The sequence below is a fragment of the Dermochelys coriacea genome, chromosome 1 (genome assembly GCF_009764565.3).
Source record: "Dermochelys coriacea isolate rDerCor1 chromosome 1, rDerCor1.pri.v4, whole genome shotgun sequence".
Classification (NCBI taxonomy): domain Eukaryota; kingdom Metazoa; phylum Chordata; order Testudines; family Dermochelyidae; genus Dermochelys; species Dermochelys coriacea.
This window is the reverse complement of record NC_050068.2, coordinates 317,464,610-317,481,664: the sequence shown is the minus strand read 5'-3', so window position 1 is coordinate 317,481,664 and position 17,055 is coordinate 317,464,610. Positions and strand designations below refer to the sequence as shown.

General features: G+C 41.8%; 1 pseudogene; it reads right to left on the bottom strand.

Moving 5' to 3' along the window:
• Positions 1-14,323: 14,323 nt before the first annotated feature.
• LOC119850272 lies at positions 14,324-14,429 on the bottom strand (annotated as a pseudogene).
• Between the last annotated feature and the right edge of the window lie 2,626 nt (positions 14,430-17,055).

Here is a 17,055-nt window from a genome sequence, read left to right as displayed (position 1 = left end):
ATGAATTGTCTGGTATCACACAGGAACGAAGTGTGTGATTGAACCAAGAATTGAACTCCAATTGTTTTAGTCTCAGTCTAGTGCCTCAATCACAAGATCATTCTTCCTCTCACAGGCATTGACAGTGTCTAGATCAAATTCCAAATCAGGTAATTTCATGCTGTTACCTAAAATTCCTCATCCCAACCCACCCAGCTTCTCTTGGATCTAGAATTCTTCTTCATGTCCTATCCTGTGTACTTTTGCTGTGTGATGTTAAACAGTTGCCAGATTTCAATATGAGATTCAAGCAATCCATCTGCTCTATGTATATATTAGCTTAAATGTGAAATTACTATGGGATCCTTTGGAAGATACTAAACGTAAGATCATTGTGGTACTTATCTCAAAGAGCTTTATTATGAGTTATACTATGTATAAATAGTGTAGGGACAGGATTTTATAATTGTACTATAAAAATTGATGTAAACTTTGAATTAATTCTGCCAGCCACCCTTTTTGAATAACAGAAAGGAATGACTATCTGAGACTGTGATCTTGTTTCCTATATGCATTATAAACTTCCCTCTAGTCATTTCTTTGGTTTAAGGTTTAGTGAGTAAAAGACAGAATCTTGTATTGTGTCTATGTTAATTAGATTAAAGGAATGTTAAAGGCCTGAGCCACAATGTAAACTGTTTTGACCACAAGATTTAGTGAAGTTTAATTTACAATGTATTCTGCTGAATATAAAATACTGCTGTCTTCTCTGTGAGAGATTGCGTGAATGAGGAATGCATGCATTAGGAAAAGATAAGGTGTGAAAGCCATCACAAATGTCCAGATGGTCAAGAAAAAGTGAAAGACTTGGAAACACCAGGAGACAATCAGAAAACATGCATTTGACAGGTTTCAGAGTAGCAGCCGTGTTAGTCTGTATTCATAAAAAGAAAAGGAGTACTTGTGGCACCTTAGAGACTAACAAATTTATTTGAGCATAAGCTTTCGTGAGCTACAGCTCACTTCATCGGATGCATCCGATGAAGTGAGCTGTAGCTCACGAAAGCTTATGCTCAAATAAATTTGTTAGTCTCTAAGGTGCCACAAGTACTCCTTTTCTTTTTGCGAAAACATCCATTGTATCCGATGCTAAACATGTTAGCAGCATTGACAGCCTCAGTGGTGAGGCAACCACCCCTGAAGGCAAGACAACAAATAGAAGATAACGATGGGAAGCCTGACAATAACCATCAAATGATAACAGCGGAAAACCCAAAGATTACCACCACTTAAGGACTTATGATTACAGGATGACATTGCAAAATGCATGGACTCAAATGGGAATTTACAAGTATAAAGCTGTGGTGTTTTGCCATGAAACTCTGGGTTCAGTCCTGCCAAAAGCTTGGAGCATCGGATTGCGACCGGCAGAGCCCAGTTCCTCACCGTGTTCAATCTAACTGGCCATTAGATCAGTGCTACTCAAATTGATGGTCTGCGGACCGGTGCCAGTCTGCAAGCCATCGGCTGCCGGTCTGTGTGCACATTGGAAAAAAAAATTGCCGGTCCCCCACATCAGGTAGTTTGAGAAGCACTGCATTAAATTGACTTGATCTACAACAGACTGGTAACTATAAAAACACCAACTGGCAGGACTGTGTGCATGATGTGTATGTGTGTGTGACTGAAAAACATAAGCTAACTGTTGTATTTTCAATAAATATGGTGTATTTGCCTTCTCTCTCATAAAAGATCCTGTGTGCTTTGTATAGCATAACCATAGAACCACTGAAACTCAGCCACCTATGGTGTGGAGTGTGGCAGATAGATGGATAGGCATTGCACAGCATGCCATTTGATAGCTGTGGGAAAGGGAAATGGCGCACTGGAGCTTTCACCCTTTTAGGATCATCTGCACATTATGGGAACAGACTGGAAGAAGAGTAGAACATTTAGAACATTCCAAGAATTAATTGGTTTTAACTAAGACATTGCTATTACCAACTTGTCTGGAAATACCAGTCTTGCATGCCTTATTCTATCCTATTAGGGATCCATTTTTTCATCTTATAAACCAATAAGTGAATAGAGTTGAGTAGAATTCAGTGACACTGTTTTGATTTTGCTCTCAGGAAAATAAAACAGATCTGTAGTTCTTAACTTCTTTTGAAACCCTCTCATGGATAAGGGGTTTCTCTGGATTATGGCATGTAGCTTTGGTGTTAAGGGAAGGGGACAACAATATATATGAATAATTGCAGAGAATGAATTTTCAGAGGGTGTATTTCTTTGATTTTTTTTTCTTTTCAGAACAGCAGGATCCAATGAATAAAAGTCAGTAGTCAGTATTAATAATTGTGACACATTAAACCATGTTTAAAATGCATCTGTTATATTGCAAACCCTCCCACTTTTCAGCCTTTCTGAAACAGTGGCAGCAGAACGTATAAATAAAGCAAGGTTTTTATTTAACGTTTGTTTCTCCATAAAGGAACTAGAGAGCTGTAACAATTTAGGGGTTTTTATTTATTTATTTTTTTAAAAATCCTAACCTGTTATTTAGTTTTCTTCATTATAATCAAGCTGTGTGCAATGCTAGTCCAGGTGACATATTCCTTCCATTGTTATTTTCATCCTCTTTCTTCTTTTCCCTCCTATTGTTTGTTACACTTTCTTGTTGTGTCTTGTCTGAAATGAGATTGTAAACACCTCGGGGCAGGGATCATGTCCCAGATTAGACAGACCCGTTTTGTTAGCTAATGGACGAATATCAGTTGTATAGCATAATGTGATCCTGATTCTCACTGGTGTCTCTGGGAGCTACTACAACACAGATAACCATAATAATAGCTGATGGTCTACAAATTCCATAGAAAACTATAAGATTTTTCTCTTCCAGACATTTTCCTCCTCCCCTCCTCTTTGCCTTTGAAGTGTATGAGTTAATTCCTAACCTCATGCATACATAATCCTATGAATCACTATATAAGCCAGTTTCTTGATTTGTGAGAGAGTTGTACATTTCTAGGAAATCTGTTTTTTAGCAAAGTCCCCTCCATGGGTCCTTTCTTTGGCACTGTATTGCATACATACCATTTGGTTTTTCTACAGTAATCAATTCTACATGATTTTAATGATTTCTGGGACAATAAGGGAAAATACAATATTCAGTGCTTCCCAACTACTGTGTAGTGTTCTTAACCTGGGTCTACACACAGACGTTGCACCAGTTTAATTATATCAGTTTCCAAATTGGTTTGAACAGGTGCATCTTCCTTGTCTTGACAATCTTAAATCATCCTGAGTGATATAAAAACGATATATTGTAAACAAAATTAATGTCTTAAACCAATGGGAGGAAGTTGCATCAACTTTTTAAAACTAAATTGAGTTAGAAATGGATTTAGTTAAATTGGTGCATCTCTGTGTGTAGACCAGCCCTAGGCTTGGCTACTTTTATTGGAACTTTGCCTTCTATCTTTCTTTAAATCCAGTGGAAATAAACACCCCCCTTGTGCTACCTGGTGGGCTAGATAGCACTGATATCCTGCTACAAGTAGGTGAGCTGGTGAGGCGAATCAGCAGAAGTAAGATATCATTAATCAGTGGGAACAAATCTGTATCAGCACACATTTAAACAAGCTGCTGTAAACCAAGCACACACAATGAAAAGCTTCCAGAATTTGGGGCTCCCTCATCACCAGGAGGTAGAGCCCTGACTTCCCACAAACATTCTCCATTTGCTGTCTCTTCTTATAGATCTTTCCCTGAGCAGCTACACAATGGGAGAGAAAGGGCAAGTTTGGAGTTAATACCTGGTTAACTAGGTAATAGGTGCTTAGGCCTTGATTTGGAAGTAGTGCAGTGTGGTGGCTTCAGAGAGCCAGATGCAGCTCCCTGATTTTTGGGCTTTCTGGTCCCAGTATAAGTTAGAGCAGGACCTCTCTTGCTGTAACTTGCACTGCTGGAGTAAGATCCCCAGTGGAGAATCAGGCATAGCAGAGCTTTTGTATGGGTTGCTCTCTTCCACCCCTGCAGTGTTCCCAGCTATGGTTGTCAACTTTGTAATATTTAAAAACTGGACACTCCAGCAGGAGTGCCAGAACCTCCCCTCCTCTTCCCCCAAGGCCCTACCCCTGCTCCACCTCTTCCCCCGAGTCACAACCCCTGTCCTGCCTCTTTTCCCCAGGCCCAATTCCACCTCGTCCCCCCCCTCCCCTGGCCTCGGTCTGGCCCCATGCCCAAGGCTCTGCCCCGCCCCACCTCTTCCCCCAAGGTCCTGCCTGCCATTTGTTCCTCTTCCCCTCTCCCCTATCACTTGCTGTTTTTCCCTTCTCCCCCACCCCTTCCCAGGGTCAGAAGGGACTCACCTGTGGAGCCACAGCTGGGAGCTGCAGCTGCCTGATGCAGGTAGGAGGCAGCTCCAGCTGAGTAGGGGCTGGAGTAGGTGATACCTAGCACTGCTACATCTCCCCATTTCTGGTCAAAAACTGGACACCTGTCAACTCTACTCCCAACACATCACCTCTTCCCTTTTATGCCAAGGGAAAGGGCAGAGGTGAAAATTAGCCGGTACGCCCCGGTACGATGTATCGGCAAGAGCCGGTGCGCTGTACCGGGGTGGATCGACTTCCCCAGGTGCAATTTAAAGGGCCTGTGGCTCCCAGCAGAAGCTGGAGCCCCCAGCGCTTTAAATTGCTGCCAGAGCCCCACTGTCGGAGCCCTGGGGTAGCGGCAGCGGGGCTGGGGCAGCGATTTAAAGGGTCCGGGGCGGTAGTCGTGGCCGGAGCCCCATCCCCGGAGCCCTGCTGCCGGAGCCCTGGGGAAGTGGCGATGGGGCTCCGGGGATGATTTAAAGGGCCCAGGGCTCTGGCTGCAGCTACCGCCCATGGCCCTTTAAACCACTGCCAGAGCCCCCGGCTGCCGCTGTTACCCCGGGGAGGGGGAAGGAGGCACTTGCTGGTACAGGGTGGGCCGGGGCTGGCTCTGACTTCCCCCCAGCCCAGTCCCGTACTGGTAAGTTCCTAGACTTACTTTCACCCCTGGGAAAGGGCAGTAGGACAGCTGGTTTGGGAGCCTGCAATACAACCTTTGCCAACTCTATAGCAGTGGAGAATTCCCCTGGAGGCATCTCCACCGGGAATCTCTGGCCAGTTTAGGGTCACTTTGCTCTGGGCAAAATGGCCATAGTGGACTAGAGAATCTATCCCTTTTCCTAAGGTGAGTAGACCCCCGTGATACTCTAGCTGCAAGGAGGTTAACAGAGAGACTCCTCAGCTGAGCCTAACAGCAGGACTTGTAACAGCTGTGGGGATAAAATGGGGCTGCAGATCAGACTGGTGTGACTACCAGAGAGACTACTGAGAGGGGAGTCCTTCAGTAACACATTAGGAAGAAGCTGTCCAGAAAGTCAGACTTCCAGATTGGGAGGATCAGCTTGTGAATCTGGAAAAGCCTCAGGAGAGGTGAGGTAGGAAGCAGCAAGGAATTGGGAGCAACCAATTGCAGCTGCTTTATATAGGGTACCTGGACTGGAACCCAGAGGAGTGGTTGGGCCTGATTCTTCTACCACCCCAGCAGAGGAGATAGTGACAACTTTGGGACAAAGGGGTCAGGACCCTGTGGGGGCCTGAAATTGTCAACCCATCTCTAGGGCCATGGGATTCCTGGTCCACCAGACTATTTATTGCCCCAGAAGAGGAGAGATTATTAACCAACTGGCTGGAGTCATAACAGGAAACTACCAGACACAGATTTAAACCCTTATTGGTGGGACAGGGGAAAACTGAGCCAAACTCACTGCATCACCCTGCCTGGCCACAAGTGGTTGCCAGCTGGGAAAAGCAGCCCTGGCCAGTCTTACAGTGATGGGTGCTGTATAGAATCATAGGATACACAGACAGGGTTGGATCTGAAGCCAGTTGAAGACTATAGAAGAGTCTCCAGTGTTCCCAACTGGAGTCTTTCTATTGATTTCAACTGTATTCTAACAGGCCCATGGTGCCCTTACATCCTGCCACAATATATCGTGCTTCTAATATTAGAGCTAACCATTATGTATATGGGAAATCCACAGAGTAGTAGCTGGGTTAATGAGAAGCCATTTTAGCATTTATATTTATCACATCATAAAGATGTAAATAACACTTTGAAGATATAAAGTTTTATATATGTGCTAATTATTATTATCACTGATCTGGAACTAATCTATACCATTCAGTTGAGGCACTGTGGCTAGTTCACAAAAAATGCACACATTATTGTATAACTCTATATAACAGAAGGATGTCTGTTGGGGTAGGGATCGGATGCAATTATGCACCAAAAATGAATAACATATGGTAGTAGATCTCTATTTTTATGTTTATAAGGTAAAGCATGGGTCTGGAATTTTCACACACATTTCACTGATGAGTCATCCAGATAGAAATGAGGAAACAACTAAAATAAAATGTGGCTTTCTCTCTGGCAGTTGAAAGAAAATTGTTCAAAGGGAGAATTTGGAAAGAACATAAAAGTTACCAAATACCAAAACTTAATTAAACTTATCAACATGGAAAACTGAGACCATCTTTTGGGAAATGAGCAAATATTGCCAATAGCTGGATTCGGTTGATAAGGTACCAAGAGGAGACAATCCAGACAGCAGTAATGTGATATCATGTGGTGATCACATCTATATAATGATAGTGATAATAAATGATTTTTGGGGAGTGAGGAATGTAACTCTGGGTTGTGGCTGTGTGTGTATGCATTAGAGAATGGGACTGTAATGCAAAGATACTGTATTACACCATGCTGATAAACCATAAACACTTAAGGAAATAATAGCCTTGTATTCTATGGTTTATCATCTCTTATATCATACCCCACATTTCAGCACTGCTGGGCACACACATACACACAATTAAAAAAAACAAATCACTAACAAAATGTTTTGACACTGATATTTGAGTCTAGAGATGTATAAATTCTGATTCACTCTTGATAGAATCAAAAAAGAGAAACTATCTCTATTTACAGCTGACCGTATCTTATATTTGTTCTTATTTAGGCCCTGATCCTGCAACTGCACTGACTTCAATGAGACTAACTCTATGTAACTGAATAGTCACGTATGTAAATATTTGCAAGATGGGGGTTGGGTTGTACATTTTGATCTTTCTGGAACTTATGTTTGTCATATTTTTCCTTCTTTTTGGTAATGCAAATCAACGTCCATTTTGCTCAGCCCTGCCATTCAAAAGCTCAGATGATGAAAACTAGTTCTTACTGTGTACAAGACACTGTGGGTATGTCTGCACTGCCATCGGAGGTTTGATTGCTGCTTAGGTAGGCATAACCATGCTAGCTTTAATGTTGAAAATACAACAGCATGGGCGTCAGTGCAGGCTGTAGAAGCCTGCCTGGAACCCTGGGTATGTACTCACATTCCTAGCCCATGCTGGGGCCCATGCCACCATGTCATCACTGCTATTTTCAGCCAAGCTGGCATAGGTATGCTTAGCCGCTCTGCAATTACACCTCCAAATGTGGTGTAAACATATCCTATGGGTGAAATCCCTATTGAAGTTAATGGATGTTTTGCCATGTGCTTCAGTGGGGTTAGGATTTCACTCTCTATTTAAAATGTTATCAATTAAAATTGCCTTTTCTGAGCTTACCGTGGGAGATAGCTTTTTTTTCAGGAAAGTGGCATCATTTAGAACATCAGTGTCCAATGTAAGGGAATAGCCCAGTATCCATCCTGCTTGAAAACTAGTTTAACCTTATAGCATCAATGTTTATTATTTATGGAAGAAGCAATTGATTTCAATGTGAAATCAAAATAAAGCAGGATAGAGTCATTTATCGTCTCCTGCACCACTGTTGTGAACTTCTGGCTCGCTTCGCTGAGCAAAAAGGGTCCAGTTTTCTTTTAAATGTAAATGTTATATGATCTTTGATTTGTAAACAGTGAAGTTCAAAAAGTGAACAAATGAGTTTTATAAATTAATGAAAATAGAAATTTATAATGGAAAAACTGTCACAGCCTTAATTATGCTGCTATACTGAGTCATTGCTAAAAAAATAAAAACAAGAGGGAGAATATGTTTTGATCTGTACTTTCTAACACTACTTGACTTTGAAATGATCAATATTTTAGTCAACCCAGGATTTCAAAGTGGGATGATTATGATGCATTTTCATGGCATATATTTTATTTTTCTGAGATTGTTCATTTCTGAGTATTCAAAGGATTTCATTTATACTGATGGATTGGAATTGGAATAGTCTGAAAATTACGTATATAAATACCTGACTGCATGAGAAGAAAATCTTGGATGTTTATTTAGAAAACTTATTAACTAGTTCTAGTAAAGTTTGCCTGCAATTTTTTTAATGGCAGCCTTTGTCAGCAGTTTGGATTCAAAGACTCCTGTTAATCTCTTTCAAGACTTGACTTCCTTCTGGCTGCTCCTGGAGTTGTGTCGTCTCTTCAGGCTTTAAATAAATTTGGATGAAAAGACTAGCTTAAATGTATTGCAAATGATCTAATAGGGTAAATGTTGTGGGTATTTTGTGGGTGTGTTTCTGGATGAAATTTAAATGCAATATTGGTGACAGGTTAAAGTACGTTATTGTACACAGATTTGGAATGCAAAACAATATTTTTTGGTAAATTTTATAAAACAGAAAAAATTTCACCAGGCTTTAAAAAATGTTAAAGGGAAGTTCTAAAGAGCAAATTTCCCCCTAGATCCAGCGTGCAACGTTGAAAGAATTCCTCAGCAGAACATACATATCTGCATAACAAAAAAAATTATGAAATGGAAATGACCCCTTTTCTTGTCACAATGTAGTATCAGGAAGCTGAGGCTGCAACCCAGAGAATTTTGTCTCCGGTTGCAAAGTTTGTGATCCTGTGAATTTTAGCTTCTCCCACCATGTTTATTTAACCCTTTGCAGGCTTCAATAGATGGCCAGGACTATCGCAACATTGATTGCAGTGAAGCAGTGGCCAGATACAGAGGGCACATATAGGTGCCTCTCAACAGGGGAAGCAGTTTAATATCATGAGGCAGAAAGATGGGTTTCATTTGGTTGAACTGGAACCAGTCTCCAACACTCATCTTGTGTACAGGCCAAGGAGGGAGCTGAGCTCAGGGGCCCATCCTTTAGGTGAGCTGGGGCTGCCAGGGCCAAAGTAAGGCGGAGCCAGGAGAGAACAGTGGCCCAGAGCTGGGAGCCATAGCAGCATAGACCAGCTGCACTGGCCATGAGCCAGGGCTGATGTACAATGGTAGTCATGGGGCCAGAGCTGGACAGCAGACACCGGCCCTGCCATATGTAATATTGGAGCTGCACGGGATGAGCGACTGGGGAGAATGAGGCAGGACCCGGGCAGAGAGAGTGCAGGGAGATGTCACCAGACAAGAGGGCCTTAAAGGCCTGACTCAGAGAAGGGGACATGACCCAACAAGGGGGCCAATACTGGAGAGAAGGAGCCTACCCTCTGAGGCCATGTAGCTGCCACCAGAGCACATGCCTCACCCATGGTACCACAGTGCAGCCAGGACTGGGCAGGGGGCCTGGGACGTGTATGGAACAGATGAAGAATTTTCTTGAGAGCCAGGGACTGTTGTGTGCGGTGTTACCAACTCCAAATAGCAGAAGGTCACAAGAGAACCCCTGAAAAGTCGCTAGATGTTGCTACTTAAGCATTCAAAAGGCATCAAAAATGCCTTCAAAAATGCATTCAAAAGGCATCAAAAATGTCAGTAAACAAAATTCCCACAGAATTCAACAGAGAATTTTTATATATATATATATATATATATATATATATATATGTGTGTGTGCACACGCGCACCCAGGTGAGAGGATACTCCCAGCTGCTGAATAAGAAATCAGCAGCAGTGCTGGGCGCTCCCTCTCTGGCTGGATAATCTTGGCAGCTGAATTTATTTTGTTATCATTGACTGGCTCTTTTGGTGTCTCTCAGCTGGTGGGGGGCTGGTAAGGGTTTCTGGCTGTCCTGGTTACACGGGACAGGGCTGGGGTCCCCCCACTTCTGAACCTGGCATTTGGCTGCCCCTCCAGGTCTCCCTTCAGGGCTCTGCTTCCTGGGGATGCAGTCCAGATTCCCTTAGACCAAGCTGCCCCTCTTGGAGAGCTTTGGGGGACACAATGCCTGCTGGTGCTCCTTTTACACCACCCCTAACTATGCATACCAAAAACATGATATAACCCTAAGTGACCTAAAATTTGGTACATTAACATTACTGTCCTTTGGAAATAGAAATAGGCATTAATCAATGCTTCAACCATATCTGTGGTAGGAAAAAAGGTGTGTTCTGAACTTGAGATAAGTGAAGAGAAGGCAGTTTGTGGTTGTAATGGGGCGCTCTTCCCCTTTAAAGGCCAGGGAAGCTAGGGAGCAGCTGGCCCTTGTGATAAATGAAGGGGGGTGTAGCTCCCTTTGATAGACATCCAACTAGCCAGCTAGCTGTAAAATCCCTCTTGGTAACTGTTCTCTGCTTGCTTTATCTGTAAAAGGTTAACAAGCCCACAGGTAAAAGAAAAGGAGTGCACACCTGACCAAAAGAGCTAGTGAGAAGGCTACAACTTTTTAAAATGGGAAAGAACTTTCCCTTTGTCTGTTGCTAGCTGGGCTGAAGAGAGGGTAGCAGGAATGCTGTGTAAAGTTTGAACCAGATATGAAAATCTTCAGATCATATCTAGAACTACTTTTAACAACCCAAAGGTGTAAGTAGATCAGAATGTTTAGCTAGATGTGATCAGGTTTATTTCTGTTTATTTTTAAGGCTTGTGGATCTCCTCTGTGCTAATCCCAGATGCTTTTGTTTGCTTTGGTTTAAGCTGAACTCCCAAGAAAGCTATTTTGGGTGTTTAATTTTTGGAATTGCTCTTTTAAAATCTAGCAAAAGCCTAAATTCCAGATGTATTTTCTTTCTTTTTTGTTTTTAATAAAATTTACCTTTTTAAAGAACAGGTTTGGATTTTTGGTGTCCTAAGAGGTTTATGCATGTTGTTTAGTTAGCTGGTGGCCATAGCTAATTTCTTTTGTTTTCTTTCTCAGCTCTTCCCCGGAGGGGGGTGAAAGGGCTTGAGGGTACTTCACAGGGAGGAATTCCTAAGTTCTCCTTCCGGGGTCCAAGGATTTTTTTTTTTTTGCATTGGGGTCGTGGCAGTGTTTACCAAGCCAAGGTCAGAGAAAAGTTGTAAACCTGGGAGTTTAATACAAGCCTGGAGTGGCAAGTAATAATTTTTAGAATCCTTGTGGGGCCCCACTTTCTGCACTTGAAGTGACAGGGTGGGGATTCAGCCTTGACAGCCCTGTTCTGGAAAGGGCCCAGCAGATAGATGCTGGGAATCATCTGACTTGGCTAGACAGAATCTAGTGATTGGATCTGATGATTCTCAGCTAGATACAAATGAGGGCCCCAGCTTCTATGGGCAGCTTATGACCAAGAGAAGGATGGAAGTACACTGGTGTTGCTGTAGCAGAAGATTGTGAGATGGGGAGCAGGCTCTGCCAGGCAGGGGAAGGTCCTGACCATTAAGCTGCTGGAGGCTAAAGGGCCCCACAGTGTAAGTTGGGGACTGGACTGTTACTTTATATTGTTTTACATTTTCTTTGTTGTGCTGAAGAATAAACAGGTAAGGCTTACAAAGTGACCAAGGCATGCTGATGGGTTTTCCCAGACTAGTGATCAGAGCCACCAGCCTATAGTGGCTTTCACATGTTAATGGGTTGAGTTGGATGCTATGGGGGAGTCTCGGGTTTACCTTGACCAGCTAACTCCTGTGAAAACTGCATACTGCCATGTCTTCACAAGGTGCTTACCTCACATTCACTAACTTCGGAACTCACCTTTTCCTATAGAAGTCCTTAGATCTGACACTACAAACTCCCAGAGGAATACTTGGATCAGGATCTAGATTTTTTTCCAGCTTGGGAACTTCTGTGATAGGGGAAAAAAGTGGAAATACATGGGGGAAGTTAGTGTGAATTTTTGATAAATTGCCAATATCCCATTATAGTAAGAGGAGGAAGAGAAGAAAATCACAAATTCAGCAAGGAAAATACAATGAAAATAAGTACTTGCCTAGCATCGGACCCAATATGCCTACCATTTCCTGTAAGGTGTTGAGTGTCCTCAAATCTTACTGGAGATATATCACTGAGGGTATTTCCTCCTACCTCATGGTGGTATTGTGAGGATAAACATATTAAAAAATGAGATCTTAAGATGCTATGTAAGTGGGGCTATAGAGAGACTCTCAGCACCTTGTAGGATTAGGCCTCAGATAAAAGAAGCAAGGAGTTTGGGTTCTCTTTGCTCACACATCTTGTACGATGTCCATATTTGTTCTGATATGCTCATTATTTGTAGCTTTGTTGAAAAGTGATGGCCAAGAAGCATTTTGACACCTGTTAGGCTTGTACAAATACAGGTTTTGCTCATTGCAAAGAGAAGTCTTAAGCATTTGAAAGACATGTCTTGTTTTATGCTTGTATTCTATTTTACAACTCTGGAAAGAGCAAGGGAAAAACTTTGAATCTCTTCAAGGTGAAGTGTGTTGAATCCAGATCTACACTGAACATGTGAAGTAGGTTTGCCTTTTTGGCAGTTGGAGCTTGGAAACTGCTTTGTGAATTTCATAGAAATAACAGTGTGGATTTTTATGTTCAGATATGCAAATGATTTCCTATGGGAATTGAAAAAGTAGTAAATGTAAAACCCCTGATGGAATTCTTACTAAGGAAACCTTATACTTCTAAAATTCCTGTTTGATTAATATTACAGACCAACTGTGTGTGTGTGTGTGTGTGTGTGTGTCTATAATTAAAATGACAGGTTTCATAGTAGCAGCCATGTTAGTCTGTATTCGCAAAAAGAAAAGGAGTACTTGTGGCACCTTTAGAGACTAACAAATTTATTAGAGCATAAGCTTCCGTGAGCTACAGCTCACTTAATCGGATGCATCCGATGAAGTGAGCTGTAGCTCACGAAAGTTTATGCTCTAATAAATTTGTTAGTCTCTAAGGTGCCACAAGTACTCCTTTTCTTTTTATAATTAAAATGACGACTTCTTCAGGTTATATTCTCAATTGGTAATTATAGTTCTACTCCTTTCCAACAATCTAAAGGTTTAACATATCTGTCAACAGAGCTAGATGAGTCTCTTGGCTGATCCCAGAGTAAATGGCAGGGAATCGCTTTGCCATTGTAGGAAGAGCTCCAGGAGGGAATTGCGTCCTTTATGCCTCCCCCTCCTTCCCTGCCAACTTCCATGCAGTGGGAAGTATAGAGCAAGATACCCCTTGTGACTCTGGCAGGCCAGACACCAGCTCTTTCTCGGGCTGCAGGCGTTAGCTAAGAACTGTCAAACGTCTAGCTAGAGACTAGACCAGTTCACCCACATGTTAGTTTTGCTCAAAATAGGCATTAGTCTTACAAGAATATAGTTAAGTTTAGATTCGATGAAATGCCTAAGTTGCTGCATGCATTAATTTTATTGGCAATATCTGTATTCTATGCTATAAGAAAATATCTGTGGTTTGCTTTATAACTTTGAAAATGCTTGCTCTGAACTTGAAAACTCGGGCACAGGAATAATTTTACATGTCCATTCAGAAGGACAATCAAAATCAGATGGGTCATCCAGGATCATTGCAATATCAAGGATTAGTTAATGGCCCTTTCACACCTGGGAAATGCTACATACAAAGAAGCTCATCCTGTGGGCTTGAAGCTGAATGAAGGGAACGAAACAAAGTCAGGACAATTTTCCATCTTTTTGGCTATTTGAACTTTGAAGGGCCAGAGACTCTAAACTGAAGCTGGAGATCCCCAGGGTCTGCCTTCTGGGTCTGCCCTCAAAGATACTTTAAATGGACAGGTCACTGCAATTCTGTCACTCTTAGGATTTAGATGGTAACTCATTTGTGTGTATACGTTTGCTTGCTTTAGCCTGTAAATAACTCTTCTTATTCCTTTTTCCTAGTTAATAAACCATTGGACAGTTTAGTACAGGACTTGCTACAGGTGTTGTCTTTTTTGGTATAAGATCTAGGGTACCAATTGGTCTGGGCTAAGAGCAAACTGAATCCAGTGGTTCCCCCCCACCCCCACCCCCACCCCCTGGGTGTAAGTGACCATTTATCAATAAATCCAGTTTGTCTTGGTGTCAAGATAGACTGGAGAGTCTAAGAGGACTGTCTGTGACTCCATAGTAAGACAGTTATAGTTATCCAGGAGTTCACATTTGTTACTGGCTTGAAGAAATCTAATTATGGAACACACCACCAGTTTGGGGCATCTACCCTATTTTTGACAGTCTGCTCTAAAAAATTGGGTAGAAACTCATAAATGTGCCTCTCCATGGAAATCTTTAGTAAAAGATGAAAGATTTATATGATCTGAAGAGAAACCAGGTAGGCACTCACAATCATGAGCCACTCCAGCAAATGCATCCGATGAAGTGAGCTGTAGCTCACGAAAGCTTATGCTCTAATAAATTTGTTAGTCTCTAAGGTGCCACAAGTACTCCTTTTCTTTTTGCGAATACAGACTAACACGGCTGCTACTCTGAATCCAGACAGTGTGACACTCCTGTTCTCTCCAATGCAGCCAGATCTGCAATCTGGACAGCTCTGACTGTGCTAAGCTGAGAAGGGTGGTGGGCCCTTAGTTCCTAGCTCCACTAGGTAAGAGTTGGGGGCAGTCTAGCCCTACATAAATGCACTAGTCTATGGTGCAGATATCTAGAAAATTAGGAGAACATATTAGGAAATGATTTTTCCCTGTGGAAAAACTTCAAAAACAAAACACTTCTCTCTTCTTCAATCTTCAGTATTTTTGTTTTCCTTTAACAAAACTTTTTCAAATAAAATATCAGAACTTTTTTTATTGCAAAATAGCCACTTTCCACCAAAAAAATGTTTAGACAGAAAACTTTCAACCAGCTTTAAGAACCAGGTAGAAGAAAACACTGTCTAAACAAATAAACCAAATGGAATTAAAACCCTGATGGGTATGATCCTTCAACCATTACTCCTGGGAGCAGTTGTTAGTCAGTGGAAGTATTCTTGCAAGTAAACACTAGGGGATTGGGTTCTTAATTTTTGTATTATAGGTTTTTTTTTTTTTAATAAAGTGTTTCTTGCAGCTGAGCAATGAGATATTTATTTAATTCTTTTCAGGGAAATGGTATATGAAGATTCACACACCTTGTTTTAATTATAGTGTGACCAACTATTTTCTTGGAAGCTGGTATGAGGGTTTATTTGCTGGGGGTTCTTGCTTAGTAGAAAAAAATATATCAACCACTTGAGTGGATGAGGAATGAGAGGGAACAGGGATCAAAACTGAGTGGATATGGCAGAGTATTATTCAGTTGGTTGAAACTATAAAGGAATTAACTTCAGCTGTGTTTGTACCCTGCCCTCATTATTTTTCATGAATATCTCAGTGACTTCACGGACAAACGCTGGCTAAAACAGTGAATCTTGCAGGGCTATTGCAGAAAGAAAATTTTCAATTCAGTACTCTGAGTCTTCTCACAGTAAAACTGGTCTAAAAGTTACACTGATCTAGTCAAGAAGCTGGAAATGTACCATGTGACCTAGTTGTAGCAGGTAGCAAACTCTTCGTTGTTTCTTCCCTCCCTCATGAACACCTTCTAACCTTCCCTGAAGACTGATTACATATTGAAAGTGGAAAAACTGGGACACACAGTGGTTGGGGAGGGTGGTCAATCCCAACAGACTGTTTTGGTGGAGGATAAAGGAGGTTTTGGAGAAGTGGGAAGAAAAAGGAGAACCCCTTCTTTCTCCTACTATTAAACTGGGACACTTGACAGCAAAGGACAGGGTAGGGGAGAAGAGCACTTTCCTTTCTCTAACTTCTCCTAGTGGTATAATCTTTCCCTCAGATCCATACCATCTTTGCCTACAGTTCTGCCCTCCTCCAGCACCCCTCTTTCACATACACATTCTCTTCCTACTTCGCTCACCAATTAACTTCATTTCCACTGCACTCAAACCTACTAAACTAACCCATCCTCCTCCCAGATCAGAAGTTCCCTTAGTGCCCTCAAATCAATCCTCACCTGTCAGAACTCCACCTCCCCCCGCTTTCCCCACACCTGTATCCAAGACTGATAACCCCTTCTCTTGCTTCTTACCCTATCCACAGCTCAGAATTCCCCTTCATCTTTGAACTCTTTCCCACCAAACACCCCTATGCTCAGAATACCCTTCCCCTCCTGCTGCACCTTCATAACCATTCCCAGGTCTAGAAAATTGGAAACTGGATACAATTAATTTTAGGCTTGAATAGAGACTGAGAGTGGATGGGTCATTACACAAAGTAAAACTATTTCCCCATGTTTATCCCCACCCCCACCGTTCCTCAGACGTTCTTGTCAACTGTTGGAAATGGCCCACCTTGATTATCACTACAAAAGGTTTCCCCCTCCCTCCCCCCCACGCTCTCCTGCTGGTAATGGCTCACCTTAAGTGATCACTCTGGTTTCAGTGTGTATGGTAACACCCATTGTTTCATGTTCTCTATGTATATAAATCTCCTCACTGTATTTTCCACTGAATGCATCCGATGAAGTGAGCTGTAGCTCACGAAAGCTTATGCTCAAATAAACTTGTTAGTCTCTAAGGTGCCACAAGTACTCCTTTAATTTAGAACTGTGAATACTGAATTCTCAAAGTAATACAGTGAACAGTTTTTGGGAATAATTCATGAACTGAAATACATTCACACAACATTTCTCAAGCAATTTCAGGTAACAGAAACTTATAAATGTCTGATCTATATCTGAAAAATTTGTGAAAGGAAAGAAAAAAGCTAAGTTTGACAGCCATTTATCATGAATAATGTTACCAGCTCTAGAAGCAACTGAGGTGCAACATTCAAAATTTGCACTGTATTGATTGTATACACAGGTCAAATGCTATGTTTCTCTTTCCTGCTTGGAGGAACATAACTCTTGGATTGAGATTTCTGGTGTAAATAGATGCAAATTCAAAATTTTGCTTTCTGTGAATAT